General features: G+C 42.3%; 1 protein-coding gene across 2 annotated transcripts in view; it reads left to right on the top strand.

The window, feature by feature from the left end:
- Nucleotides 1-13,988, top strand: part of LOC101523324 (mammaglobin-B-like) — a 233,567-nt gene that overhangs the window by 49,641 nt on the left and 169,938 nt on the right. The gene's annotated exons all lie outside the window — the stretch shown is intronic.

The following is a 13,988-nucleotide window of genomic DNA, read 5'->3' as shown; positions in this document are numbered from 1 at the left end:
GGAAATAGAGAAACTCTTGGAGGTTGAACAAAATGCTATTAAACGAACAATGGGTCAGGGAAGAAATTAAAGATGAGATCAAAAATTTATGGAAACCAATGAAAACTCTGACACAACATCCCAAAACTTGTGGGACACGGCCAAAGCAGTAAATTCATCGCAATTGGAGCTCATGTCAAGGCCCAAGAGAGGCGCCAAATACAGGAACTAACCACACACCTCCAGGAATTGGAAAAGCAGCAGCAGATGAGCCCCACACACAACAGGAAACAAGAAATCATCAAAACAAGGGAGGAAATCAACCAGACAGAAATAAAAAAAAAACTATACACAAAATCAATGAATCAAAAAGCTGGTTTTTTTAAAAGATAAACAAAATAGACACCCCACTGGCCCGACTTGCCAGAAACCAGCTCCAGTCGAGAGTTCGGAGCTCGAGAAGGGTGCGTGAGATAGTCGTAGAAAGAAGAAGAGAGAAAGAAAGGAGAGACGGACCACTAGGATTCCTTGATCATTGTGGACATTGCGAGAAAGCTGTCAGCTTTATTTATACAGAAGCAGTACAAGGTTTTCTTTTAGCGGCATTTAGACATAGCCTCAGCGGGGCACAATTTACAGCTTCCTGAGAGATGATTGAGGAAGGATTCCACATTCCTTGCTTATCTTGGTTTGCCAGTCTTCATCCGCTCTCCTCAGGTCTGGGCTCTAACCTTGGTGCCACCTGTGACAACCAGGCCCCTACCTTGTATTACGTATGGGTTAGTAAGTCCGGAGTCTTGGTCTATGGGGATTACAGGCCATTGGCACTAAAGGCCATTAGGTCAGCAAGCTCACACAGTTTGTTAACTGAACAAGTAAAGCAAGAGTTATAACGGCAGAAAGAATTGTAATTAGCAATGTGCCAAGTTTACTCCATTTAAGTTTCAGTTCTACAATGGACAAGTGAGTGCTTCCAAAGACAATTCTACAAATTGTTTCACCTTAAGACAGGGCATTATCCATTCCAACGTTGCAGCCAAGAATTTCTCAGTAGACAACACATCTTATTCAGTAATACACTCTTGCTACAATTCTTATTCTACAACTTAACCATCACTTAATGGGAGAAACACATCAAAAGAGAAAAAACAAAGATCTAAGACAAAAGGTTCCAAACATTAAGTTCCTCTACAACTGCAGGTTCTACAACCTCATAAGTGATTAAACAATAATCAAAAGTATATCTTTATGATGTTAGTGAAATCAGTCTATACTTCCTCTAGTTAGAAATTATGAAAGCAGCAAAGGCAACTACAGTTTCTATGTTCTAAAGAGTTGCAAGGACAGGCTAACCCTTAAGGTCACAGTAACTACAATTTTTTTGCCTTAGCAGGATAGCCTTTAGGGTCCCAGTAACAGGATAGCTTTTAGTGTCACAGTAACAAGATAACTTTTAGGGTCCCAGTAACAGGATAGCTTTAAGGGTCCCAGTAGCTATATTTTTTGTCATGGCAGTTTTAACCAATACTCCCATCATTTCCATTAGTTTGTAAAACTCTTATCAAGCCATTTCCCAGGAAGCATGCTAAATGTCCGGGCCAGATATTATGGCAATGGGTAGGTACACAACAAGGTGTCTGGAAACAGCATGGGCTTGATTGTACTCCTGTGTGCAGTTAAAGGCCCACTCACCAGGACATTATCAGTAACATTAACTCTTAAGCTCATGTTGGTTGTAAAAGCCATCTCACAGGGGCAGACAATGCCTCAATACAAAATTCTTAGTGGGGTGGTTGAGTGCCCATGCGAAAGGGGGTGAAAACTGCGTCAAGGTGGTCAGAGATGAATCTGCTAGGCCCTGCCAAGTAGCTGGAAGCTCCCTGGGCCCTGCCATGCAGGGAGCTGTTCTCTTCACACCTTTGTGTTATTCACACCTACTGCACGGACCCGGCACCGACTGACAAAGAAAAAACAAGAGAAGGCAAGAATTAACAGCATCAAAGATGAAAAAGGCAACATAACAACAGACACCGCAACCATTAAGAACATAATTAGAAGTTACTACAAAGCACTGTACTCCAACAAATCAGAAGACCACCAAGAAATGGAAAAGTTCTTAGACTCACACCACCGGCCAAACCTTAGCCCAGAGGCAACAAACGACCTGAACAAACCTATACTGAAGTAGAGATTGAATCAGTGATTAAAGATCTCCCACCAAAGAAAAGCCCAGGCCCAGATGCCTTCACTCCAGAATTCTACAAAACATTCCGAACAGAACTAACCCCAATCCTCTACAAACTCTTCAAAACAATAGAAAAGGAAGTAACCCTTCCAAACTCATTCTATGAAGCCAACATTACCTTAATCCCCAAACCGGACAGAGATCCTACAGAGAAAGAAAACTACAGACCTATCTCTCTAATGAACATTGATGCCAAGATACTCAACAAAATCCTAGCCAATAGAATTCAAAAAATCATCCGACAGATCATTCACCTGGATCAAGTAGGATTCATCCCTGGAATGCAGGGGTGGTTCAACATTTGGAAATCCATAAATGTGATACACCACATCCAAAAACTGAAAAACAAGAATCACGTGATAGTATCAATAGACACAGAAAAAGCTTTCAACAAAATCCAACATAATTTTCTGCTAAAAACCCTACCCAAGGCAGGCATAGATGGAAAAATCCACAGCATAATCAAAGCAATATATGAAAAACCCAACACCAGCATCATACTGAATGGAGAAAAACTGGAACCCTTCCCACTGAGATCTGGAACAAGACAGGGATGTCTACTTTCTCCAGTGCTGTTCAACATAGTCCTAGAGGTACTTGCTGAGGCCATAAGACAAGGAAAAGAAATCAAAGGAATCCAAATGGGAAATGAAGAAGTCAAGCTTTCACTAAACACAGATGACATGATTCTTTATATAGAAGAGCCAAGAGGCTCAACACAGAGACTGCTAGAACTTGTATGAGATTTTGGTAGAGTGGCAGGGTACAAAATTAAATGAACAAAAATCAACAGCCATAGTGTATGCAAACAGCCCCAAGTTGGAAAAAGATTTAACCAGCAAAATATCATTTAAAATAACAGAGAAAAGTATGAAGTATCTGGGAACTAACCTAACCAAAAATGTAGGAGACCTATTTGAGGAAAACTACAAACCACTTAAAAAAGAAATTGAACAAGACTTGAAAGATGGAACAACATCCTATGCTCCTGGATAGGTAAAATCAATATCATTAAAATGTCTATATTGCCACAGGCGATATAGACATTCAACGCAATTCCAATCAAATTGCCAAAAACATTCTTCACGGAACTGGAAACAATGATCCAAAGGTTCATCTGGAAACACAAAAAACTATGAATAGCTAGAACCATCCTGAAGAACAGGAAGTTAGCAGGGGGAATCACAGTTCCAGACCTCTGGACATACTATAGGGCAGTGGTTATCAAAACAGCCTGGTGCTGGCACAAAGATAGAGAAGAAGATCAATGCAGCAGAATAGAAACACCAGATGGGAACCCACACAGATACAGCCAAATAATCTTTGACAAAAGGACAAACAATAATCCTTGCAAATGGGAAGATCTGTTCAATAAATGCTGTTGGGACAACTGGTTGATAGCCTGTAGAAACAAAAAGATGGACCCACATCTCTCACCATACACCAAGATCAAATCTAAATGGATAAAAGATCTAAACCTACATCCAGAAAACTTTAAACTTTTGGAAGAAAATGTTGGAAATACTCTGCAAGATCTAGGGTTAGGTCCCTATTTCCTAAAAAGGACTCCAAAAGCAATAGAAATCAAGACCAGAATAAACAAATGGGACCTCATCAAACTAAGAAGCTTCTGTACAGCAAAGGAAACGATCAATAAAGTGAAAAAGCAGCCCACAGAATGGGAGATCTTTGCACACTACGTAGGTGATAGAGGGCTAATCTCCAGAATATACAAGGAGCTCCAGAGAAATCAAAGCACCAAAACAAACAAACCACTCCAGAAATGGGCACAAGAAATGGGCAGACACTTCACAAAGGAACAAACACAAATGGCAAATAAACATATGAAAAAATGCTCAAGTTCCCTGGCAATAAGGGAAATTCAAATTAAGACATCAATGAGGTACCACCTAACGCCAGTAAGACTGGCCCACATGAATAAAAGCACCAACAACACTTGTTGGCGAGGTTGCGGGGAAAGGAAACCCTACTCCACTGCTGGTGGGACTTCAGGCTGGTACAGCCTCTATGGAAATCAGTATGGAGAACATTCAAACAACTCAAAATCAACATACCATATGATCCAGCAATAGCACTCCTAGGAATATATCCAAAACACCTGTTACACCAGAAACCAACATGCACTCCTATGTTCATAGCAGTACAATCAGTAATTGCAAAAACATGGAAGCAGCCAAAATGCCCATCAGCAGAGGATTGGATAAGAAAGCTATGGTTCATCTACTCCATGGAATACTACTCAGCTATTAAAAAAAAAACAAAATGCAGTTCTTTGTGGCCAAATGGGCCAAATTGGGAACCATAATGCTAAGGGAAATGAGCCAATCCCAAAAGGTTAAATACCACATGTTTGCCTTAATTTAAGATGATATGATGTTATGTATAACATGTTATGTTATGTATGTTATATGTTATATATAAACTAAAATTGAAATGTCAATGAGATGGTCACAGAAGGTGGCTGGGAACTCTCATTTACTTTTAACATATTGGTTACTCATTACTATGTTAATTAGTTCCATAATGATGTAAATTTTTACTGATGGTATGTTGGAGCTTTTAATTGATCGGGAGGATACTCTGCTGGCTCTGTCTTCAGACCAGAGAGGGTATACCTAAGAAGCCGTTGAACTTGACTGGACAATAAGATGCTGGACTCTATGTTTGGTATATGCTTGCAATGGGGGAATCTCAACTGAACTTGAACTGTGGTTATGCAACAAGGTGGAGGAATCCACCATGGTGGGAGGGTTTGGGGAGGGGTGGGGAGAATCCAAGTACCTATGAAACTGTGTCACATAATACAGTGTAATTAATGAATTAAAAATAATAAATAAATATAAAAAAAAGAATCCTAACGTTCCCCCTCCCTCCAGATAAAGAAGGAAGAAGGTGAAAACTTGGAAACAATAGTTTCATCCACACTCTGCTAGTTCTCGACCATTCTCATCTTGGTCAACTATGTCAATATAACATATTGACATATAATATGTTGAATATTAGATATTATACATTATATTTACATAGACCAAATATTTAAAAAAAATTTTAGGGCCAGGTGCAGCAGCCTAGCGATTGAAGTCCCCACTTTCTATGCATCCAGCATCCCATATGAGCACCAGTTAGTGTCCCAACTGCTACACTTCCCATCCAGTTCCTTGCTTCTGGCCTGGGAAAGCAGTTAAGAATGTCCCAAAGCCTTGGGGCCCTGCACCCATGTGGGAGACCCAGAAGAAGCTCCTGGCTCCTGGCTTGAGATTGGCTCAGCTCCAACCATTGCAGCCACTTGGGCAGTGAACTAGTGGATGGAAGATCTTTCTCTCTGTGTCTCATTCTCTCTGTAGATCTGAGTTTCCAATAAAAATAAATAAATCTTTTTTAAAAATATATTAAAATATGAAAATTTCTTTAAAAGAATTTTTGATAATGGGCCCAGCACAGGAGCCTAGCAGCTAAAGTCCTCACCTTGCACGTACTGGGATCCCATATGAGTGTCGATTCTAATTTCAGAAGCCCCACTTCCCATCCAGCGCCCTGCTTGTGGCCTGGGAAAGCAGTTGAGGATGGCCCAAGGCTTTGACACCCTGCACCCACATGAAAAACCCAGAAGAGGATCCTGGCTCCTGCCATTGCTGCCACTTGGGGAATGAATAAACGGGTGGAAGATCTTCCTCTCAGTTTCTCCTCCTCTTTGTATATCTGAATTTCCAATTAAAACAATCCTAAAGAAATGAATTATTGATAATAATAATTCCTATACAACTTTCCATGTTGACAATCTCCAGGTTTCACCTCTCCAAACTCACTGTATTGTGAATTCTGCCAACACCTAGAACTAGCTAGGTTTCATGCAAGCAGGTTGGTGATTTCTGGTCCAATCACATGTTAAATATATAACCCTTTCCTCCTTTCTGGAAAAGGTAAGGTGGCTCCATGAGAATAAATACAGCAAAATTATGTGCTCTCTACACATTCCATTTTTATTGTTTGGGTTTTTTTGAAATTTTTATTTGTTTATTTATTATTATTATATTATCATTTTATTATACAGTTAAAGAGGCTCCTGGAAATTCCCTTATCCCATCCCCAATTGTCCCCACCCAGCTAGTTCCTCCATATCATTACTGAAGTATAATTCTTCATACACAGGCATATGTCCATCATTGTGTGCATGGACAATGGCAGAGAGTCCAGCATCCTATGGTCAAGATAGAGTAAACACTTCTGGGCTGCCAGTGGGTGCCAGGTCGAGGTGTCTCCATGATCAGAACCCTGACTCCAGCCACCACGCACACGTGGTGAGTTGTCTCCGGGCCTGCCTGGGCTCTAGGTGCTTCTCCCTTTGGGGTGAATACACAGGGGATGGGGAAGTCTCAGGGGCTGGGCAGGCCCAGGGCCCACCTGCACCCATCATTGAGCAGGGGAGGGGATGGGATGGGATTGGGGAGGGGTGCGACCTTGGGCCTAGTGGTTGAAACTTCCGGCAGCCTCCTGGCTGCCAGTGGGTGCCAGGTCGGGACGTCTCCATGCTCGGATCCCTGACTCCAGCCACAGTGTGCACGTGGTGAGCTGTACCTTGGCGGTGAGCAGGCAGAGCCTGGCACCAATGGAGTGCTGGATACTTGGCCATGAGCTCTGGGGTTTGGGGGCTTTGAATCGCTGTTCAGGTAGCTCCACATTGAACCCACTGTGCTTCTGGGATGTGAATCAATCCTAAAGAATCCCAACAACAGAGTAACTTTTCCTTTGAAGAACTTGTAATTGCTGAACAATGCTGACCACCGAACATCGAAGACTCAGGGCTTGTCTAGCAGGAGCATATCCTATCACCTGACATGATAATGGATCAGGAGATGGGTCACATTAGGTAGGGCCATGACATTAACTAGCACTCAAGAGAACCATATCCGGGGGTAGATTCTGTGGGAAATGTGTGGGCCAAACCCTGTGGAAATATAAGCCCCACTGGTTAGCTTAAGTGTTGGGGTGGTGATAGACTAAGCTAGGCATGACCAAGGAGCCTGCCATAAATCACAGGTAAAGGAACCGACAACAATCTGGACTGTTCAAGGCAACAGCACCCAAATGTGCATCCTGAATAGGGTGGGGGTTGGGCCAGGCTGCAATGTTCACCAGCTCATACAAGGCTAAATGGAAGGCCAGACTACACTGGGCACTGGCCTAAAACCCAATGGCATGTATGAGAACTGGGTCTGGGAGTGGATCAAGTGGAAGAACTTGGGAAACTCCCCTGGCGAGTCATAGCTCCCACTGGTGAACACATGTGCCAGACCTGGGGGTCAGACAAGCTGGGCAAAGTAGCTTCAATGGCTGGCCAATGTTTGAGTTGGTAATGGAACGGAGTGTGCTGAGCAGGACTGACAAAACCTTAGCCCACAAGCAACATTAGAAACCAGCATGGAGCACAGGTCATGCCGAATTAGGTTCTTGCACCTACTGGTCTGCGTGAGACAGGGACGCTAAGCCACAATGTCTAAGGCACGGGTCGGGACAGGTGAGGGGCTGTGCCAAGCTGAGTCAGAGTAACCACTGGCATGTGCATGATCTATGGCTGGGAACAGGCCCAGTTGGGGAGCAAAGGGAACAACCCAGCTGGGTTGAGCTTTCCACCAAGGGGCGTGTGGGCTAGAATGGGGGCTGCATTCTGATCAGGACATGTTTGTAGTCTCTCTTGGCACAAATGTGCACTGGGACTGGATGCACCGAGCTGGATGAGACTCCAACACCCTCTGGTGTTCTCGAGTACCAGGTTAGGTCTCAACCCCCACTGAGCCATGTGTGAGCTGTATGTGGGTATGGATGAGCCATGGCTGGGCTGAAACATTCAACAGCAAGAACCAGTTTGGGTTGAAGGCCAGTCAGGAAAAATCACTGTTCTTCCTAGGACAGGAGGTGAACTGAGTAGGACTGACTCATGGACCCCAGGTATGTGCGAAATCTGGCATTGGAAGAGGTTCTGATGGAGGAGCCTGGGCAAATCTTCTGGCAGGACACAGACCCTAAGGTAAGCACAAGAAGCATGATAGGAAACAGCCCAGAACAGGCCATGGACAGTTTCCCATTGGCATACATTTGGCATGGGTCAGAAAGAGACCAGGCTGAATCAGTTCACATCATCCACTGGGTCGAGCGCCAGGTTTTGTCACGACAAAAACCAGTACACAACACAGAATGCCAAGGTGAGGTTACCTGTACCAGATGTGACCACAGAGCTCAAACAGCACACGTGAGAACCAGGAAGGTAGGGGGCAAAGCTGGCTGGGGGAATATTGGGGGGGGCTCCATCGCTGAACAGCTACTCCCACTGGAGAGCATGAGCTGGGATAGGGGCAGGCCAGACTAAGTATGGCTACGGAACCTGTGGGCCTCATGTGGACTAGATCAGGTAAAAGCCAGGCTGGGCTGATTATTCCTACTGGTGCAAACAAAATTAGAGTGGGTAAGGGTTGTTTGGGCTTAGTCACAGCATCAACTGACTAATTCTCTCAAGTCAAACCACAGAATCACCTGGAGCATACATAATCTGGGAGTGGGAGAGGCCTGGGAAGAAAATAGTGGATTCCTCCCTCTTGGGTTATCACTCCCACGGGAGGGCATGAAAACTAGGACAGGGGCTGGGTGGCTAGGCAGAGAGGCACTCAACAACATCTGTGAGAGATGGATAGTTGAGCTGGTTAGATGGAAATAAGCTTCAATACCCATAGACATGTATGTATGAGAGCTGAACGGCATGTGGGACAGACTGGACTAGTCTGCTGCACATACTGGCAAACCAGGCTAGGGGGCAGGCCTGGTGAGGGTAATTGTGGGTTGCTCTGACTAGGTTGCAGCTCATACTACTTTATCTTAGGGCCGAGTATGTGCCGGACAGATCCAGGCTGGACTGCAACATCCATTGGTTCCAGTGGAAGTCGGGGCTGAAAACAGAACCAACCCAGCAATTGCAACCACCAGCTGATCGGGGCAATGGACTGTACTAGGCCCTGTACTTGCAAGTACATACAAAAAATCTGGTTTGGGAACACCTCAGGCAAAGTTTCTTTGGGGATCTCCCCAACTGAACTGCTGGACTCAGAACCCTAACCATCAAAAGACAGAAGACAGAACAAGTCAATCAACCACCTCAGCTTTATATTGGCAGTGAAAAACTGGGCAACAGAGACTCTATGATGGACTATGTCAATCAGTGAATTCTTCAGTGACCTCGTCATGCTTATACTGGTGAGATAGGGAGTGGTTCATAGCTGTTGAGCTATCAAAACCACTTGAGCGAGGTCCTCGGAGCATGCCCCACATCTGGTACCTGGGGTGTTAGGGGAGCTAGATGGGTTTTCTCCCTTAATATCCCCCTTTGCCTCAGATGCATGAAGGAAGCAATATGGAAATGGTGGTTTTGTCCACTTTCCTGAAGCCCTTGAACATTGTTGCACAAGTTAGATATGTAAAGATCATCAAGAATATAATAATAATAATAATAATAGTGCAAAACAAGATATAATAAACACTTTTCTTGTAAGTCCATCTTTGTCTGGCAGCAGAAATGCATACTACATTGTATCCTCACATCTGGATATGTTAGTCTCCATTACACAGTTAATCTACATCCCCTTAAATGAAACGTCACAATACAAAATCAATAATAGGAAGAAAACCAAAAATTTACAATGCCATGAAGTTAAATAACGTGTTACTAGATATGACAGTCTCCATTACACAGCTACTATACATCCCCTTAAATGAAGAGCCACAAAATAAATTCAACATCAGGAAGAAAAAAGAAATTAACAACACCATGAAGTTAAATAACATGTTACTGAATGACTATTGTGTCGCTGAAGAAATGAAAAAGAAAATCAAGAAAATTCTTGCAGAAAATCATGCTACTATATGATCTATGAGTCACTGAAGAATTTAATCAGAAGAAAGCATTTTGAAGAGATGAAACTAACAAAACCAAATCAAAAATCATGTGATACAGTTTCCACTGATTTTTGTTGGTGAAATGTTTCTCTTCTAGACAACAAATAAATGGGTTTGGTTTTTCAATCCAGTCTGCTAATATATCATGTGTATTTAAGCATAAGCCATTTACATTCAGGGTTAATATGTATAGGTCCTACTTCATTCCTGTCATTTTAGGAATGGGTTGTTCATTGGTTTAGTCTTCTACTGTCATTTTATTGGGATGTTCTTCACATTTGCTTTTGGTTTTGTTGGGTGCTATTCCTCTTCTCTGGCAAGAGAACATCTTGAAGTATCACTTGTAGGGCAGGTTTGGAAGGGGCATATTCTTTTAACTTTTCTTGACTGTGGAAGAATTTTATTTCATTTAAAGGCAAAAGAAACCTTTGCTGGATATGTTATTCTAGGCCGACAATGTTTTTCTTTTAGAATCTGGAATATGTCACTCCATTCTCTTCTGACCTTTAGAGTTTCCTGTGAGAGGTCTCCTGTGAGTTTAATTGACATTCCTTTATATGTGTCCATTGATTTTTTTCATGTGCACATTTAAAAATCTTTTCTTTATGTTCGATTGATGAGAGCTTGATGATCATGCGTCTTGGTGAAGATCACTTTTGATCGGGCCTGTTGAGAGTTCTGTGCCCTTCCTGGATGTTGTTTCCCAATTCTCTCTCTAGATTAGGGAACTTTTCCCTCATTATTTCATTAAGTGTATCTGTAAAACCAGTTTTTCTTTCTGCACCTTCTGGGACTCCCATAACTTTTATACTTGGCCTCTTCATAGTGTCTTTCAATTCTTGAATACTTTCTTGGCCTGATTCAGCTCTGCTTCCAGCTTTTTGTTTGCTTCCCCTTGGTGACAGGAAATGTCTTCCTATTCTGAGATTCTTTCTTCTGCTTACTTCATTCTATTTTGGAGATTCTCCACTGTACTTTTAATTTGCTCTGCTGTGCTCTTAATTTTTAATATATCTGCCTTGATTTGCTTTGTTGCAGTTATTTCTTGTGTAATATATTCCTTAAACTCTTTGAACTCTTGTATGTGCTTCTCATTGCTGATCAGAAGCTTTATAATGAGTTTTTTGGATTCTGTGTCCCCCATTTTCTCGATGTCTTCCTCAGTTAACTCTGAGGTTGGCATAGGCTTTTGCTCCTTTGCAGGGGAGTCTTCAGTAATATTCATTGTGCCTTTCTGTCTTCTTTTGCTCTTGATCATTGTACTTTTCTTTAGCAGAGTCTTCTCCTCGGGGCAGGTTTCTGAGCTGTGTCACCCACAGGTCTACAGTTTGATTTTACCTATTGCCGTTGGAACACAGCTTCTGGCTTGCAGCCAATTGTGCCACTCCCTCCAGCAAGTTCCAGCTCTGGGTTCTTATGTTAGATTTCCACCATGGTCTCCACAGCCCCAACTTCTGGCTCACCACTCTCCACCTCCTGTGATATCATGCTGATTCTTCATTATTGTCTCAGCAACCTTTCTCCCACTTTTGGTTAGAGCATGTCCCAGGGTTAGGGAGTCACCAGGTGTCCTATATACTCCTCACTGGGGTATGGAAGATTTCTCTGCACACCCCTCCTAAACATGCTCACCTAAACAGTTGACATATGTCCTGTTAGAATTATAGAGTTAGACCACCTGAAAAACAGCCAGGTTCAGAGAAAACATGCTTCAATGCTATAAACTGCTAAAGACTAAAATTAAAATAGGCATGAGACAGCTGAATGGTAATCTATAGCCATTTTAAGGTGTATAGAACACGGTTGAATATAAACCAAAATTGAAATGTCTATGAAGAAGTCACAGGGTGTGGTTGAGATCCTGCATTTTCCTAGTAACATATTAGTTAATCAATACCATGTCAATTAATGTCACAATGTTGTAAATGGTTGGAAATATTATGTTGGGGCTTTTAATTGATTGGGATGATACTCTGCCGACTCTACCTTCAGACCAGAGATGGTCTCACCAACAAACCATTGAACTTACCAGGACAATAAGATGCTGGACTTTATGCCTGGTAAATACCTCCAATGAAAGAATGTCAACTGAATTTGAATTATGGAAATGCAACAAGGTGGAGCAATCCGCCGTGGGGGGGAGGGTGTGGGGAGGGGCGGGGGGAATCCCAGTGCATAAAAAATGCATCACATAATGCAATGTAATTAATTTTTAAAAAATGAAATGCAATAAAAATATGTTTTTAAAAAATGCCTAGCAAATTTTTAAAAATCCTAAAAAAAGATAGTGTAGAAAGGAACTCAAAAAAATAGGCCCTCGAAAATAGCATGAAAGCATAAAACTACCTTAAGTATATCATTGAGCAGTAATCATGGAGGAGACAGAAACCTTTTGAATGTATCCCTGGTAGAGAAATTTCTCAAAGCTTTGGTCTTGCTGCGCATTTGTCAGTGCCTTGTGGGAGCAGAATAAATGGGAAAATGATGCCAAGTTTGCTTTCACTGATGATTTTTCTTGCTCTCGGCATTTAGGAAAATATAAAATTACAAGAAGAACATTTCTTGATTTCAACATTACATCATTGAAGACAGCATTAAAATACTATGCTCTGTGTCTGTTTTTTAATTTCAGGAAGCAATATTTGATAGCCTATAACGTGCTCCTTTGTAACTGTCACAAGACTTTTGGTTCAGTGAAATGCAGCCTATGGTCTTCAACCGACTGTACCCTGCTGGAAATTACAACTCTTTCTTTTTCTCTATAATCAGAAACCTGCAAGACCAATGTTGAAACCTAAAGTGCACTTGATTTCAATAAATTTGCTGCAGCGGGTAAGTTCCCTTTTCTTCCACCCTAGGAATTCAAGGGTTTACAGGTCTATCGCTATCACTAGCCTCTTTGTGCAGATAAAAACAATGCATTAAAAGAACAAAGGATGTGGGATTGGGCAAATTACTTTATTCTCGCTCTGGGAGGATTTTTCCCATCTTTTGGAACACCAGTTTTTAGCTCAGTCTAAATTCCAATGGTGTAATCAGAGTTTCTCCTTCTGAGTCTCAGTATATCCCCACACCACAGGATGGACTGCTTCCCTGCTCTGCTCCAGATGCAGCTCACTACTCAATGTGCAGACACAACTGAGTCATTATAACAGAGACTCTCCACACAACAGCAAAACTGTGACCAACAATGAGTAGAGGGAGGAAAAGAGCTAAATTAATGTTGAAGAAGCTCCTTCTCTGGTCTTGCTTATGCCTCTCACTGTATTAACTCTGGGACATTCCAGCATCCTGGGATATCTGTATGGATTTCCATAATAAAAGGATGGAAAGAAGAAACCTTGGGAGTCCTGCCTTGGAAGATGTTAAAAGCCATGGGCAGCAGGATGTTGTGTAACACCCAGTGTGTTTCTGCTCTTATTCGCTGATTTCTACAGTGGCTGTCTAGAGTCTACTGATGACTTCAAGACCTACTTATGCCCTGAGTATCTACACTCAGAATAGCACTAGCCTGTTATCCATTTAGATCTGATCTTAGTGTATGGTGAGAGATGTGGATCTATTTTTTTGTTTCTGCAGGCTATCAACCAGTTGTCCCAACAGCATTTATTGAACAGACCTTCCCATTTGCCTGGATTGTCGTTTGTCTTTTTGTCAAAGATTATTTGGCTGTATCTGTGTGGGTTTCCTTCTGGTGTTTCTATTCTGCTGCATTGATCTTCCTCTCTATCTTTGTGCCAGTACCACGCTGTTTTGAGAACCACTGCCCTATAGTATGTCCAGAGGTCCGGAACTTTGATTC

This window comes from Ochotona princeps, chromosome 4 (genome assembly GCF_030435755.1).
Source record: "Ochotona princeps isolate mOchPri1 chromosome 4, mOchPri1.hap1, whole genome shotgun sequence".
Taxonomy (NCBI): domain Eukaryota; kingdom Metazoa; phylum Chordata; class Mammalia; order Lagomorpha; family Ochotonidae; genus Ochotona; species Ochotona princeps.
The sequence above is the reverse complement of the archived record's forward strand: the minus strand, read 5'-3'. Positions and strand labels throughout refer to the sequence as shown.